The sequence below is a fragment of the Balearica regulorum genome, chromosome 2, assembly GCF_011004875.1.
Source record: "Balearica regulorum gibbericeps isolate bBalReg1 chromosome 2, bBalReg1.pri, whole genome shotgun sequence".
In the NCBI taxonomy this organism is placed as follows: Eukaryota; Metazoa; Chordata; class Aves; order Gruiformes; family Gruidae; genus Balearica; species Balearica regulorum.
Window position 1 is genome coordinate 106,130,719 of NC_046185.1, and position 13,555 is coordinate 106,144,273.

General features: G+C 39.0%; 1 protein-coding gene across 4 annotated transcripts in view; it reads left to right on the forward strand.

Moving 5' to 3' along the window:
• TNS3 (tensin 3) overlaps positions 1 to 13,555 on the forward strand; it is a 249,691-nt gene that overhangs the window by 90,428 nt on the left and 145,708 nt on the right. The window lies entirely within an intron of this gene.

Here is a 13,555-nt window from a genome sequence, read left to right on the forward strand (position 1 = left end):
TTTTGTTTTCACTCTGAAAAACATCGTAAGAATGAATTCTGAAAGATTTTTGTTTTGCTGTACAAATCCCAGTTCATTTAGGTAATTACTATCTTTTATGGCCTCTGTGCATGTTTAACTTGGAAATGTTTCTGTATGGCTCTTTGTTCAGATGTACATATCTAATTAGTGTTCCCTGAGGTTTCTGAAGCTACAGCTTGTCTAATGCCCCAGGGCTTTGCTCTAGATTTTGTTTTGGGAACTTGAATCCCCTTTGTTTTGTAGCTTTGTCTCAGGGCATGTGTATCTGCATATGATATAGGAATACTTGTTAGTCCCACTACAAGGCTTTCACTTAGCTCTCTGTCCTAGGACACCATTTTTCCATCTTTTACTCTGTTGGTTAGCTATGTGTTATAGATCTGGGGCATTGAAAGGTATCATCTCATGACTCTAGCCAAACTTTATTCTTTGAAGTCTGTGATTTTGAAAACCAGTTTCTATCTCTTGACCTGTGGGAAGACTGAAAGTGGGAGGAGGAACCTCTTGACCATATTTTCTTGACCTGTTTCTTGTATGCTAATTCTCCCTCTTGAGAACTGACTGATTTTATTAAGTTTGTAAGCAAATGCTTAAAATCTCTTACAATCAGTAAGCTCAAGTATTTGCTGGTCTTTTGCTGAATCAAGTGTGATCCAACTTTATGCATTTGCCTAACGAACATTGCATGTATTCTTAATTCAACCTGGAAGGTACTTTTGCTATGCTTAAGCCAAAAAGGCATTTTCTTTACACAATGCAGTTTGATTCTTTGGCAGTCTGAAATGACGTTTCAAAGAAACCAGTGTTCTAGACAGATGGCTTCATGGCTTTTTCCAGTTCCAATAAGATTAATTTATTTATATATGTTATATATATATAAAAATATATATACTGTTACATACTTTCAAATTCTATAGATTTTTTTTTAGAGAAAGAACAAATTTATAATATGTTTTTAGCATTTTGTCATTTGTAAAGCCACCAAAATTGTTTTAATCATACAAGGTATAAACTCTGATGTGACACTTTGTCCTGCTACTTTTCTCAAAGGCCATGTCTTTTCTAATTCTTTTTCCTAGGCATTTGTATCTAAGAAAATGTAATTCTTTCCTTGACCCTGTTCTTGCTTTTTCTTTAAACTGTTTAAGCTGCTGCTGATTGAAGAGGAATGAAAGAAGGGTCCCCACTGCCCCCAAAACCATAGTCCATTGTGATACCCTAATCTTTTTCTTTCTTAGTCTCTTCAACAGTTTAGGGAATATGAACGTGATTATGGAAAAATGCATAGAAATAAACAAAAATTTAACTTCAATTAGTGTAAATACCATGACTAGCAGCACTATAGAAGGGAGAGTGACAATAATCACAGCAATAAAGATTAGCAAGGAGTGACAGTTAGTTTGGTCCTAGGTTGGATGTTCAACTTGTATTGTGAAATCTATCTATACATATCTGTATATAGAGAGAAACAAAGATTGGTCAGATATTTTCATTTTGGAGATTTAAAGCACAAGCTGTATTGGCTCTGAAAAAGCTCTGTTGACTTTTGTCACTTAGGTACTTTCTTGGACTTGTTTGTGAATAAACGTTGTGCTTACTTGGTGATGTGGTTTAGGCCCAGCCGGCTGAGCACCACGCGCCGCTCGCTCACCCCTCCCCCAGCAGGATGGGGAGGAGAATGGGAAAGACAAAGGCAAAGCCTCGTGGGTTGGGATAAGGGCAGTTTATTGGGACGGCAAGGGAGAGGGAAACAATCAACAACAGTACTGATAACAGATATTCACAATGGGTGATAACAGAGAACAATTTACCAATCCAACGAACAACCTAACGGACGCTCAGCCAGTCCGGGAACCGTGCTGAAACCCGCACCGCCCCCTCCCCTGCCCGACTAGCCCCCTTTTGTGGTGGGCATGACTTCACATGGTATGGAATAGCCCCCGGCCAGCTTGGGTCACCTGTCCTGGCTCCTTGGGAAATTAGCTCTATTCTTGCCAGAACCAGGACACTTGGGCAGCCTTACTAAGGTTGTAAGGCTCTTGCAGTGGATGGGCATGAAGGCAGGTACTTTTACCCTGTGAAGAGAATCGGTGGCCCTTGGCAGTCCAGTGGGACAGATACGTATGAGAAAAACGTACTGTGCATTGCCATTTGACAATTCCTCTTGTGTTTTTGGAGCAAGAAGGAAAGATCCTTCTAGTTTGTGTAAGGTTGAGGAAAAGAGATGGTGGGGTTTTTGTCATCCTTGCCAAGAGTTTCAAGGCGGGTCATGTGCACTATTGCTTCATTTACCTTCCTGAAATTTAGTTTAAAATCTTGAAATAATGTCTGATGTAATAGTTCCCACCAAGTGGCTGAGGGGGTGTGTGTGTGTATATATATGCTTTTTATATATAGATAATTTTAAATATATATTTTAATATATACATTTATATATTTTTATATATATTTTATATATATACCCTGGTCCATATACATACTCCTGTTCCCCTTCTCATATGCATTTGTCTTTGTAATATACACACACATGCAAACAAGACAATTATGTGAGGTACTGCTTTGATGTAATGCTTTATAATTCATTGTAACTGGAATGTCCCCTGAACTTCATCAGAAATTCACCTTTATCTGAGTTTAATATTAGTGCACCCTGGTCCATCTTTTAAACAGCTCAATTAATTGTTCAGGATTGAGTTACGGACAATGCATTCTCATTAGTCATATCATAACAAAAACTATATTTCATTTGTGATTGTGGATTAGTTTCATGTTTTCCTACTACTTGTGTAAATAATGTCCAAATTAAAAAGAAACCACCACCCCAACCCAAATATTTTACCTTTAGTCCTCTTTTATCTTAAGAATATTGACTCTAATTTTTGTTTCGCACATTTTACTCTCTGCTTCTGTTTTTACTTTTATGCCTCCTGTATCAGGAATTTAGTTTAAATCCTAATCTCAAATGCACACACTTGGCTTTCTTTGACTTTTTTTTTAAAAAAGAAAAATCTGAAAGAAGACTTTTTGTTTAAAAGTTCTTCACTGTATTGCACTGAATTTATGTGAGCAGAACAGTGGTGACTTCTCACTCTGTGTACAGTGCACAGAATGTTCTGATTGCAGGACACTACTTATTGTTCATTACTAAAGAGCAAAGTACATAAATGAGCATGTCTTTAGACTTCCATTAGCACTGTAAGAAAGAATTTTGACTTATAGTCATAGGCAAGGGGACTGAAAAAAAATAACCTGAATTTAATGTAGGTGTACCCTGGTCCATCTTGTTAGATTACTGTTTCCACTAGGAAGGTGAAACCAGGGAAGAGACTGATAGCAGAAGTGAGTAAGCGGTGAGCTGGACTCTTCAGAGTGGTGGTGAGGCACTTTCTCTTCAAATGAAAAAAAAAAAAAGTAGCTGCTGATGTTTCCAAGGTTACTGTGTTCCTGCCTAATGTCTGATCTCTGCTGCTTCTTTGATTACTGCACTGAAATTGGTGTGAAGGTTGTCCCAGTATGTTCACAGTGATACTTGGTCAGTTTGGAAAGAGAAACTACCGTATCTTGGATATTACCATTTCTCAGACTATTGCAAATGTTCTCTCTTTTTGAGGGTGATAATTATTTTTTTTCTATCTGATTTGCATGCTGCATTGGCTTGCTATTGAGGGAATTCAGCATGTGTATTCCAAAAGGTGGAAAGAATTCCTCTTTGAATGTTTAAACCAATAAAAAATTAGAGCAGAAGCCATATTTGCAAGATGTCAAAATGTGTTATTACTTTTTAAAGAGATGGTCACTAGTTTTGTAGTGACAGTTTAAACATAGTGTTTCTCTTGAACTTTCTAACCTTGTTTCATACTTGCACTCAGTTGCATTTCAAGCACCACAGATAACGTGTCAAAATTTCTCAGAAAAATAAAGTTTTAAAATAATTGTAATTTAAATACAGTTTTAAAAATAATTGAACAACCTGGAAAAGATTTGCTTTGAGATCAATAAAATACTGCCAACTTTTACACCTTAATTAGAATCATAGAATGGTTTGGGTTGGAAGGGACCTCAAAGATCATCTAGTTCCAACCCTCCTGCCACGGCAGGGACACCCTCCACTAGACCAGGTTGCCCAAAGCCCCATCCAACCTGGCCTTCCAGGGAGGGGGCATCTACAGCTTCTCTGGGCAACCTGTTCCAGTGTCTCACCAGCCTCACAGTGAAGAATTTCTTCCTGATATCTAATCTAAATCTCCCCTCCTTCAGTTTAAGGCTATTATTAGCCCTTGTCCTGTCACTACACACCCTTGTAAACAGTCCCTCTCCAGATTTGTTGTAGACTCCCTTTAGGTACTGGAAGGCTGCTATAAGGTCTCCCTGGAGCCTTGTAATCTCCAGGCTGAACAACCCCAATTCTTTCAGCCTTTCTTCATAGAAGAGGTGCTCCAGCCCTCTGATCAGCTTCATGGCCCTCCTCTGGACTCACTCCAACAGGTCCATGTCCTGCTTATGTTGAGGACCCTGGAGCTGGACGCAGTACTCCAGGTGTGGTCTAACGAGAGTGGAGTAGAGGGGGAGAATCACCTCCCTTGACCTATTGGTCACGCTTCTTTGGATGCAGCCCAATATGGCACTGTTGAAAGTGTAGATAAAAACTATCATGACTAGCAGTGGACCAAATAGTGGTGACTTTGCTTCTCAAATGGGTTCATGTGGGTTTGTTTTTGTTGGTGGTTTTTTATGTCAGAATGGGTTCTCCTTAACCCTCTCAGATTTTGGGCAGAGGGAATCAAGGATTTAAATGAAAACGTGTCATGTTGTTTCCTGTAGACAACTATGTGAACGAACCTCTGTGGTTTTCACATTTTTGTGGGAATCCATAAATCCAAACATATTTAATAAGGGTAAAGAATTCAAGGATTTTTTCTTCATAGGCAGTGTTTAGCATGTTATATTACCATGCATGCAACCTTTTTAGTGCTGCCTGGTGCATTTCAAGAATAAAAATGTTTGCAGTTGAAGTCCAAGGGATGAATGTATGAGTTTTGTAACTGACATTTGGAGCCCAAAGAGGTCTTCAGATTTTTCCTGATTGTACCCAGAAGCAGTGTTTTGCAGATCCTCCTGTCTCCAACATAATTTGCCTTCTGTTAGATATAATATCCCTGTAATGAACTGTGAAATGAATAAACCTTCAGATTCAACCAGAACTGTAAGCTGTTGAGGGACATGAGGACTTGGAATTGCTTTTTATGGGCATAAACCCTGCATTGTTTAAGTGGCAGAAGTGCTGTGCTGGAGTGTTGTGTGTTTGGCAGTTAATTTGCTGGGGCTTTCAAAAAATGAAAAAGTATGCTAGTGTTTTTAGATAAGAACTCTTTTAGACTTACTGTTTCAGATAGCTGGTACATGTACAACTTCAAGGTTTGTTTGTTTCCTTGCTGGTTTTCTTTTAAAAATAAATCTAGCTGTTAGCAAGGGGAAAAGAGGATAAGATGATGTTAGTTAGGGAAGGAAAACAATTTCTGCTCTTCTTTGTTCACCACCAAAATAGGGATAGGTTGCATTTTCATGACAGATGTGAACTTTCCACTGGAAAATCTTAGGATGGTTCAGGAAAGTTGGGGGATTTTTTAATTTTTATTTTTTTTTCACCCTCCCTCAGTTCTGACATGGTTTAGCCCCAGCTGGCAGCTGAGCACCACGCTCACCCCTCCCCCGGCAGGATGGGGAGGAGAATGGGAAAGACAAAGGCAAAGCCTCGAGGGTTGGGATAAGGACAGTTTACTGGGACGGCAAGGGAGAGGGAAACAACAACAACAGTGCTGATAACGGGATGTTCACAATGGGCGATAACAGAGAACAATTTACTGATCCGATGGACTGGACGCTCAGCCCGTCCTGGAGCCCTGCCGAACCCACCCTTCCCCCGACTAGCCCCCTTTTATGGTGAGCATGACATCACATGGTATGGAATAGCCCCCAGCCAGCTTGGGTCACCTGTCCTGGCTCCTTGGGAAATTAGCTCTATCCTTGCCAGAACCAGGACACGTTCCCTGTCTGATTTTGGGAAGGGCCTCTTTACTGGTCCAGTTTTTTTCCTGGCTAGCTGTGATCCTTTCTGTATACATATAGGAGATCTCACACAGACTTGCCATGCAAGTTGGGGGTTTTGGGGGGTTTTTTTGTTTGTTTTGTTTTGGTTTGGTTTTTTTTGGGGGGGGGTTGAGAAAGAGGCAAAAAGGCATTTTTCAGTCTTTTAAAGTGGGATCAAAGAACTGGGAGTGATGCATTTTACATTGCTGCTGCTTGGAATGCTCTCTTAGGTCATGTTATATAGCTCATGCCACATTCATCTCTGGGAAATGGGAATCAAGTAGCTTACAAGAAAATACCACTCCTTTCTTGGTGAATTACTGTTATAAAAAGTTGTTTACCCTTGCTGTACATGATGCTCTTAGCTTTTACGCAAGAGGCATTGCTTTTGCGTCCGCTGTTACAGCTAAAGGCAATAGCAACATCTTGAAGGGTACTCTGATAATCAGCAGTGGCTGTAATTGGATAGCAGGCAAAATGTCCCCACGATGTGTAGCGTTTTGCACCATTGCTGTGTCATACTATATTGCTTTTGCTGGGGATTTTGATGAAGAGTGCGTACTCCTAGGAACTGGTTGGATTCCCTATTGCAATATTGCATAACAAAAAGTTGGAGCCACCTCAACCTTAAATTGCAAGGAGTTGCCTTACTGGCTTGATGGAAGAATGGAAACTGAGTTATAGACATTGTGAATAATCACAATTTTGTAGAAGCATAGAATGAGAGTAAGTACTATGTGTTTTGAAGCTTATGAGCTCCATCCCAGAAGAAGTCCGGAATGCTTTGTATCAGCAAGCCAAAATATCTAAGCTTCATTAAAATTCACTTTTACTACTTCTGTGTGATAATGTAGCATGTTATAGTATTTTACTAGTAATTATTTTTAAAAGACTGCTTCCCTTGTTCTGTCTTGCTGAAGAACACATGTAAAATACCTCCCATGGTTACAGCATAATAAAGCAAATTCAGTCTTGGTGAAAACCATCCATTTGGGAGAGCTTGTTTTGATGATAAAAAATATGTATTTAAATCTGTTATAAAGAGAACTTTCTGTACCCTTTTGTTGCATTATCTCTTTTCTGAATAGCTGGAAAATCAAAGATATATTTGAAATATACATGTTTAAGACTTTGTTTTAATATATTTTGAGAAGAGGGAAATTTGTTGAAATGACTAGAGGGCTATGAAGCCAGGATTGTGATATTAGAAAGTCAGAAATACTGTAATAAAATACATTAGGCTTCTAATGCCTTCATGTCAGCCTCCAACAAAATGATGTCAATCTCAAAAATGAGTGAACTGGGGCCTTGTAGAGGGACCTCATCTTTACAACATGAGAATACATTTTGGTGGGAAAGTGAAATGTTCCTCCTTGGTTCTCAGCCCTTTGGGCTACTTTTGCCTCCTTTGGCTTGCTGAGCAGTGTGCTCCAATGGTTTTTCCAAAGGATTTCTATAAACTTCCTTCTGGAGACATCAGTCTACATTTTTGACATGACTCTTGCAGACTCTTCACAGACTGAAACCAGGCCTGTGTTAAATTGCTGTACGTATCTTTGGATTGCCTGATTCAAAATGCTATCTTTCCTTCTTGTTACTTAATGCATTTATGTGTTAAACTGGCCTTGATGAGATGTAGAGAGTCATCCTGCAGGTAGATGGTTTTCAACTCTACAGAAAAAAAAAACAACCAAAAAACAACCCCCCCAAAAAACTCATTACTTTGCCAACAAGTCTGACATGTGACTTCTGCCTTCATATCTTTCTATGATGTTGAGTAGAAAAGACTGGCATTGCTGCCTTCTGGAGCCCTCCTCCTCTACCACATTTCCCTCTTCTCTGTAGTATGTATTAAGAAAAAAAAAATCACCCCCCTCTATTTTAACCGAAGTTTGTTGTTGAAATATTGCTTTCATGTTACCTTTAATACTTTCATTTGATGGACATCTGTCTGTCCCAGATGTTAGAGGCACACCAGAAGCAGTGAAACCTGTGGCTGAGCAGTGACCTCTGCGGTTTGTTGTGACAAGGCTCCTGTCTCCTCCTCCCAAAACTTCTAAAGCTCTTGACTGTGTGGTGTCTTTTGTGACCACAGGAACCATAATGCCTGTAGCTCTTATCGCCATTGCTCAGGTGTTGGAAGCAGACTGAAACCCTGAGAAATCACACCAACAGATATGTTAAAATTCCGAAATTCTGAGGTACAACAGGTCTGGTGCACAGCTTGTTTCCATTCAAAAAAATCCAATACATGCTGGTAGCTTGTTCCTTTGGGAGATGAAAATTTCCACAGAACTTTATCCCCGTTGCTTGCTAGAGCCCTCCCTGTCCGATAATGTTGCAAGGTTTGTTTGACTTTGCAAATGAAGCATGTTTTCTCATGGGGATTACACCAAAATAAATAGGCCTGGAATCCTAAAAGGATAACATAGTTCCCTGAGGAATGTGTACCTAATTAAGCTTGGAGAGGTCAGATCTGATAGAAACAAAGCAAAAGTCAGGTCCCTCAAAGATGTATGCAATTGCCATAATTAAGATTTTTTTTAACTGTTCTTTAAAGCAGCAGCAAAATGAGACGTTTTGAGCAAAGATACTATGTTTTTGCACTCGTTCAGCATCAAATCTTTTCCACCTACTTTATAAACCTATGGTTAAACAGATTAACTCAGGAGGGACAGTAGCTAGCACTCCATTTACAGTTCAGATTGGCAAACTGAATCACAGTGCAGAGGGCTAATGCAAAGTCCAGTAAAAATCTAGTTTTAGGATCTTGCTTTCTGGTTGTTTAACCCCTGTTAGCTACACCCAAGTTCTGACTGAGTTTCTCATCCTTCTGAAGTCTTTTGGAGCAAATCCAGTGATCTGATAAAGGAAAGGACTTCATCTCTAGTTACTGGTTTACAGTTATCAGGAGAAACTCATCCATTTTTTATTCTAGGAATCTTCTGTTTCATTGGAGTTTTGAAGAGGTTCTTCTATTTTGTCCTCTTTCCGAATAACCTATGTAGCAAATGTCTTGCCCTGTATGAGTTCTTTGGAGTTGGAGAACAACTTTCACGACCTAAGTCAGGACTGTAACTTTGCAAGATCAAATATCACAGCATGGAGGAAAGCCAGGCTTTGAGGTGCAAAGATAGGTGAACAATACATTTCTGTATCTTGGGATAACTGCATTCCTAGTTATTTATGAAAGGTTTCTTTTTTTTTTCAGCAACTTTGAAACAGCTTTGTTGTTTTATCTTGGGAAAGGGGGATTGTTCAGTTTCTGCTGTGTTTTAAAGTCTTCCTTTAAGGCTGCTGTTTTCAATGTGCCCAAAAATGCTTAATTTGAAGAGGGAAAATTCAGTGGGTTTTGGGCACACTTTATAACTGTTCTGTCTGGCATGAAGTGCTGAGGATACTTGATATCTCCAGTACAAAAGTCTGAGTTACATACTAATATCACCCAACTGGAGATGTTCTATTTAAAAAAAAAAAAAAAAAAAAAAAAAAAAAAAAAAAAGTTGTGTATTACTACTGTAGCTTTTTAATCCAAAGTTAACAGCCCAATTATGTTGCTTTTTATTCTAGATTTTGGATTTACATTTTTAATTTTGTTATGTTACAAGTTGTATCTCTGAAAGCATAGAGTTATTTGAAGACATACTGCACTTGATGTCCTTTAGTTTGCTTTCTTAGTGAGTTAGGGGATTTATGATTTGAATGTTTTGGGGGGATGGGTTGGAAGATAACTGACAGGGATGTCAAAAGAAGAAAACTAAGCATTTTTTTAAATCTTTTCCAGACTTAACTCCAAAGCTGTAGATTTAAATAAATAGATGTGTGTGTTGTTTGTTTTTTTTAAAAAAAAGGGAGAGGAGTGTGTGTGTGTTTGTATATATGTGTGTGTATATATATAAAAAGATGCATATTAAATATTTCCATGAGCTCCATTTGGGCTCCTGGCAGTCATTTATGCAACAGTCACAAGGTCTCCTAACATCACTGTAACTTTACATTATTTGAAGGATGTCTTTTTGGCTTCATTTTGCTGCTTTTTTCACCCTTTCACATCAGTTTTGTAACCTGATTAGTAGTGAACTAGAATGAACAGATTTTTTAGCAGGTGACATATGTTTGATGAAGATTCCACCCCCTTCACATCCTATGTGTTACACATAACCTGTGGCAAGCATACCAGCATTTCTTACTTGATAAAACTGTCGTTTGGAATAAAGTGATGCATTATAGCCATATGGTTACATTGCTTTTGGAAAAGCAACATGATAGTGTTTGAGATTTGGACGTTGAAATGCACCTCTGGTAATAACTGGCTCATTCTTTGAAGATGGTTCTCTCTCTGAAAGATCACCTACTTCTTGCAAAAAGAAAATAGAAAGTAAGGAAAATAAAAATGAAAGATGCATTTGGAAGTGAAAAAAAGCATTAAAATGTCAATACTGGATCCCCAGCAAATGATCTGTTGTGCGGCAGTGGAGGGCACTGTTGTGTCTCTGTTACAGCAAGTCGAGACAGATTTTATTTCCTTAGTGCCAGATATCCTGCCATTTGTTGACATTTTTTTCTTGTTTGAGTTAACATTTATCTCATGTTGGTTGGTTACTCATTAACTGATGTGACTGGTGTTACAGTCGTATGAAGGAAAATTACCCACAGATCCATTGCAGTCAGAATTCTTCATCAAAGTAATTATTTTAAATCTTTTTCTGTCAATATGGGACTTTTTCAAACTAAGGCTCGATTCAGGAAGTTTCACACCAGGAAAGTGTTTCCATATTAACTGTGTATGCAAGAACAGGTAGTTTGTCTTTCAAATATTTGCTTGGTTATTTGTGGGTAGACTAATGTGTCTATGTGCATGTGTGTGTATGTGCCGGGCGCTGAAGAGGTAACTATTTTTGAAAATCAGGCAAGGCATTCCCATATTCTGGTATTGCTTGTTAATACATGAATGTGCAGAAATACAGAAGCTAAATGCACCTTGGTTATGTGGAACTATGAGATATTACACTAATGTATATCCAGTATATTTCTTCCAAGAATAAATTTATTATTGAAAGCTGACAAACCAGATGATTGCAAATGTCTTTTTTAAGATTGGCTGTAGCTTCAGTTGGGGGATCAGAAACGTCTTTCTGAAGTTTGTTGTTTTGTGTGGTTGGTACACCGTGTGTGTAACTTTTTAAACCAATGAATGAGACATTTATACTCTATTTTGTCTCTCTGCATTGATACTGAAGTCCTGCAATCTTGCTTTCCAGCTGTATGCTTTTTCTCTAAATGCTGATTTTTTTTTAGCACGTCTCAGACCTCTGCAAACCAGGAAAAAGAGTTGGAGCCACTCACATATCCTCAACTTAGGTTGTCTAGACCTCGTGATAACCTCTCTGTTATCTGTGAACACGTCAGCTCTTTTGCTTTTAACCTGTCTCTGGATTAACCGTGGAAGAATTTACTGCAACCACTCATGAGAACTGAAATTGGGATACGTGGAGATCTTGACTATTTTGCTTCATCTGGGAAGAAATATGCTATGTGGAGTTGGAGGAGAAAAGTCAGTGCACCTTGGGTGATTCAGTGTGTCTTGCATTGAGTTTTGAAGCTCAAGAGTAGTAGCAGTGCATCCACGTCTTTGGCTGTGTGATGCATTTTGAGTGCTCTGCAGTTTAGTGACAGTTCAACGCAGTGATAAGTGCAGCGTGCAAGGGCGAAGGGATTGCTGTATACACCAAAAAGGGTATTATGTGACTCTTTGATAGTCATTGAACAGTGCCACCTAACGTGGGTGTTGATCTTTGTGAAAAGAAAGTGCAAAAGACACACAACCAGTAGAAGATGGAATCTGTAAAGTCAGGTTGCTATACATAGCTGTTGTAGGCATAGTGAAGCTCAAAGGAAAAAAAAATCAAGAAAATGTTACCTGTAATGTTAGCTTCTTAGAGCCCTGAGCCTCTGTGAATTGGCTGAATAAGATCTGCTAAAAAAGATCCGTAATTCTCTTCTGAAGTTCTTTTCCCAGTGTATGTCTCCAGTATTCTCGTGTCAGAATAAAGGTGATTTTTCTTAGGCAGTGAGTCAGCTTAATTATAGAGGAAGTTACAGCAGAATTGTGTTTTGGTTAGCCAAGGGGAAAGGAGATGCTTGATTCCTCGAGGGTTTTTAGCAGTGGAGGGAAGGGAGAGAGCACAGGTGATAATTATGTGTTCCAGTGATGACAATTTTATTCCACAGTGGTTCAAATTATTAATTATGTGAGCATGTAATATTAGTTTATCTCTGCTTTTCCACTGTGCTACCCAGCCAGCCAACTCCTTTGGGGTTTCCATTAATTCTCTCTTTTCTTCCTAGTATAGGCAATGAGAGAATAGTAATTGTTGACATTTCAGTTTTTATCTATTTTAACATTAGGTGTTGCTGATGAGAACACTAGCAAATACTGAATTTAGTGCTTATAATAAGTACTAGGTAACTGGATGATCAGGAGAACTGGGGTCAGTCTTCCATAGATGCAGTGTTTGCTGCTTGTGGTGGTGGTGCAGGGTGCACATGGCTTTGATTCTTCCTGCTTTGGACTGCTCTGTCTGGTGGTTTGCTATTTGGCTTGAAAGGAGAATTGGTGGTTGTAATGGAAGGTGGCGTATGAAGTTTTATATGTTGTGTCAGGCAAGAGGTCACCGAGGCAGATGTTGGTTTTGTTTTCAGCAATGGGAATGCTATCATGACAGCTTACACATGCTTACACTAAACATCTTCCACATGTTTAGTATGGGTGTTCAGTTGGATAGACTAGGGAGTCTGCAGATATGCAGCTTGTTAAGACCTTGGACTTGCAAGCCCACTGAGAAGTCAGAGGGTGCAGCAGACAAACCTCAAGGGTTCGTATCTGTCCTGTTTTCTTTAGGGATAGTGTGGAGATCATGAGAAGGCTGGGAGTTGAAAATCAATGTGCTTGTTTAGTTTTTTTCTTTTTATAAGTATTTTGTGATTTAAGAAGTGTTCAGAATCAGAGATACATCTTTTTCACAAGCAGCTACGGAGGCAAATGCCATCCCTTCCTTGCTCATGGTTAAAAGCTGTTCCTGGGAGTTAAGATGGGAGTGGGTTGTTCTGGTGTAGTCAAGTCTGTCTCTTTTTGTCTGTGATGCTTACAGGACTGATGCTTGTTAAGGTGAGCATACCTGATGACTGTTACTGAAGCTCAGCGGAGTGGTGTAAATTGATGAATCACAGTCTTTTGACTGTATGTGTAATGTCTGAGGGTGCCTGTTGCATGCAACTGTAGAAAGAAGCTAACACTTGCTTTTCCCTAGATCATCATGTAACTCGAGTTAGTAATGCTTTTCCTGGCTTTCTTTGTGTTTTGGTTTTTGAATATTCAGACAAGGTTGTTGGGGGTTGTTTTTTGGTGTGATGTATACAGAACGTGTTCTCCATAGGAAGCGTTTTA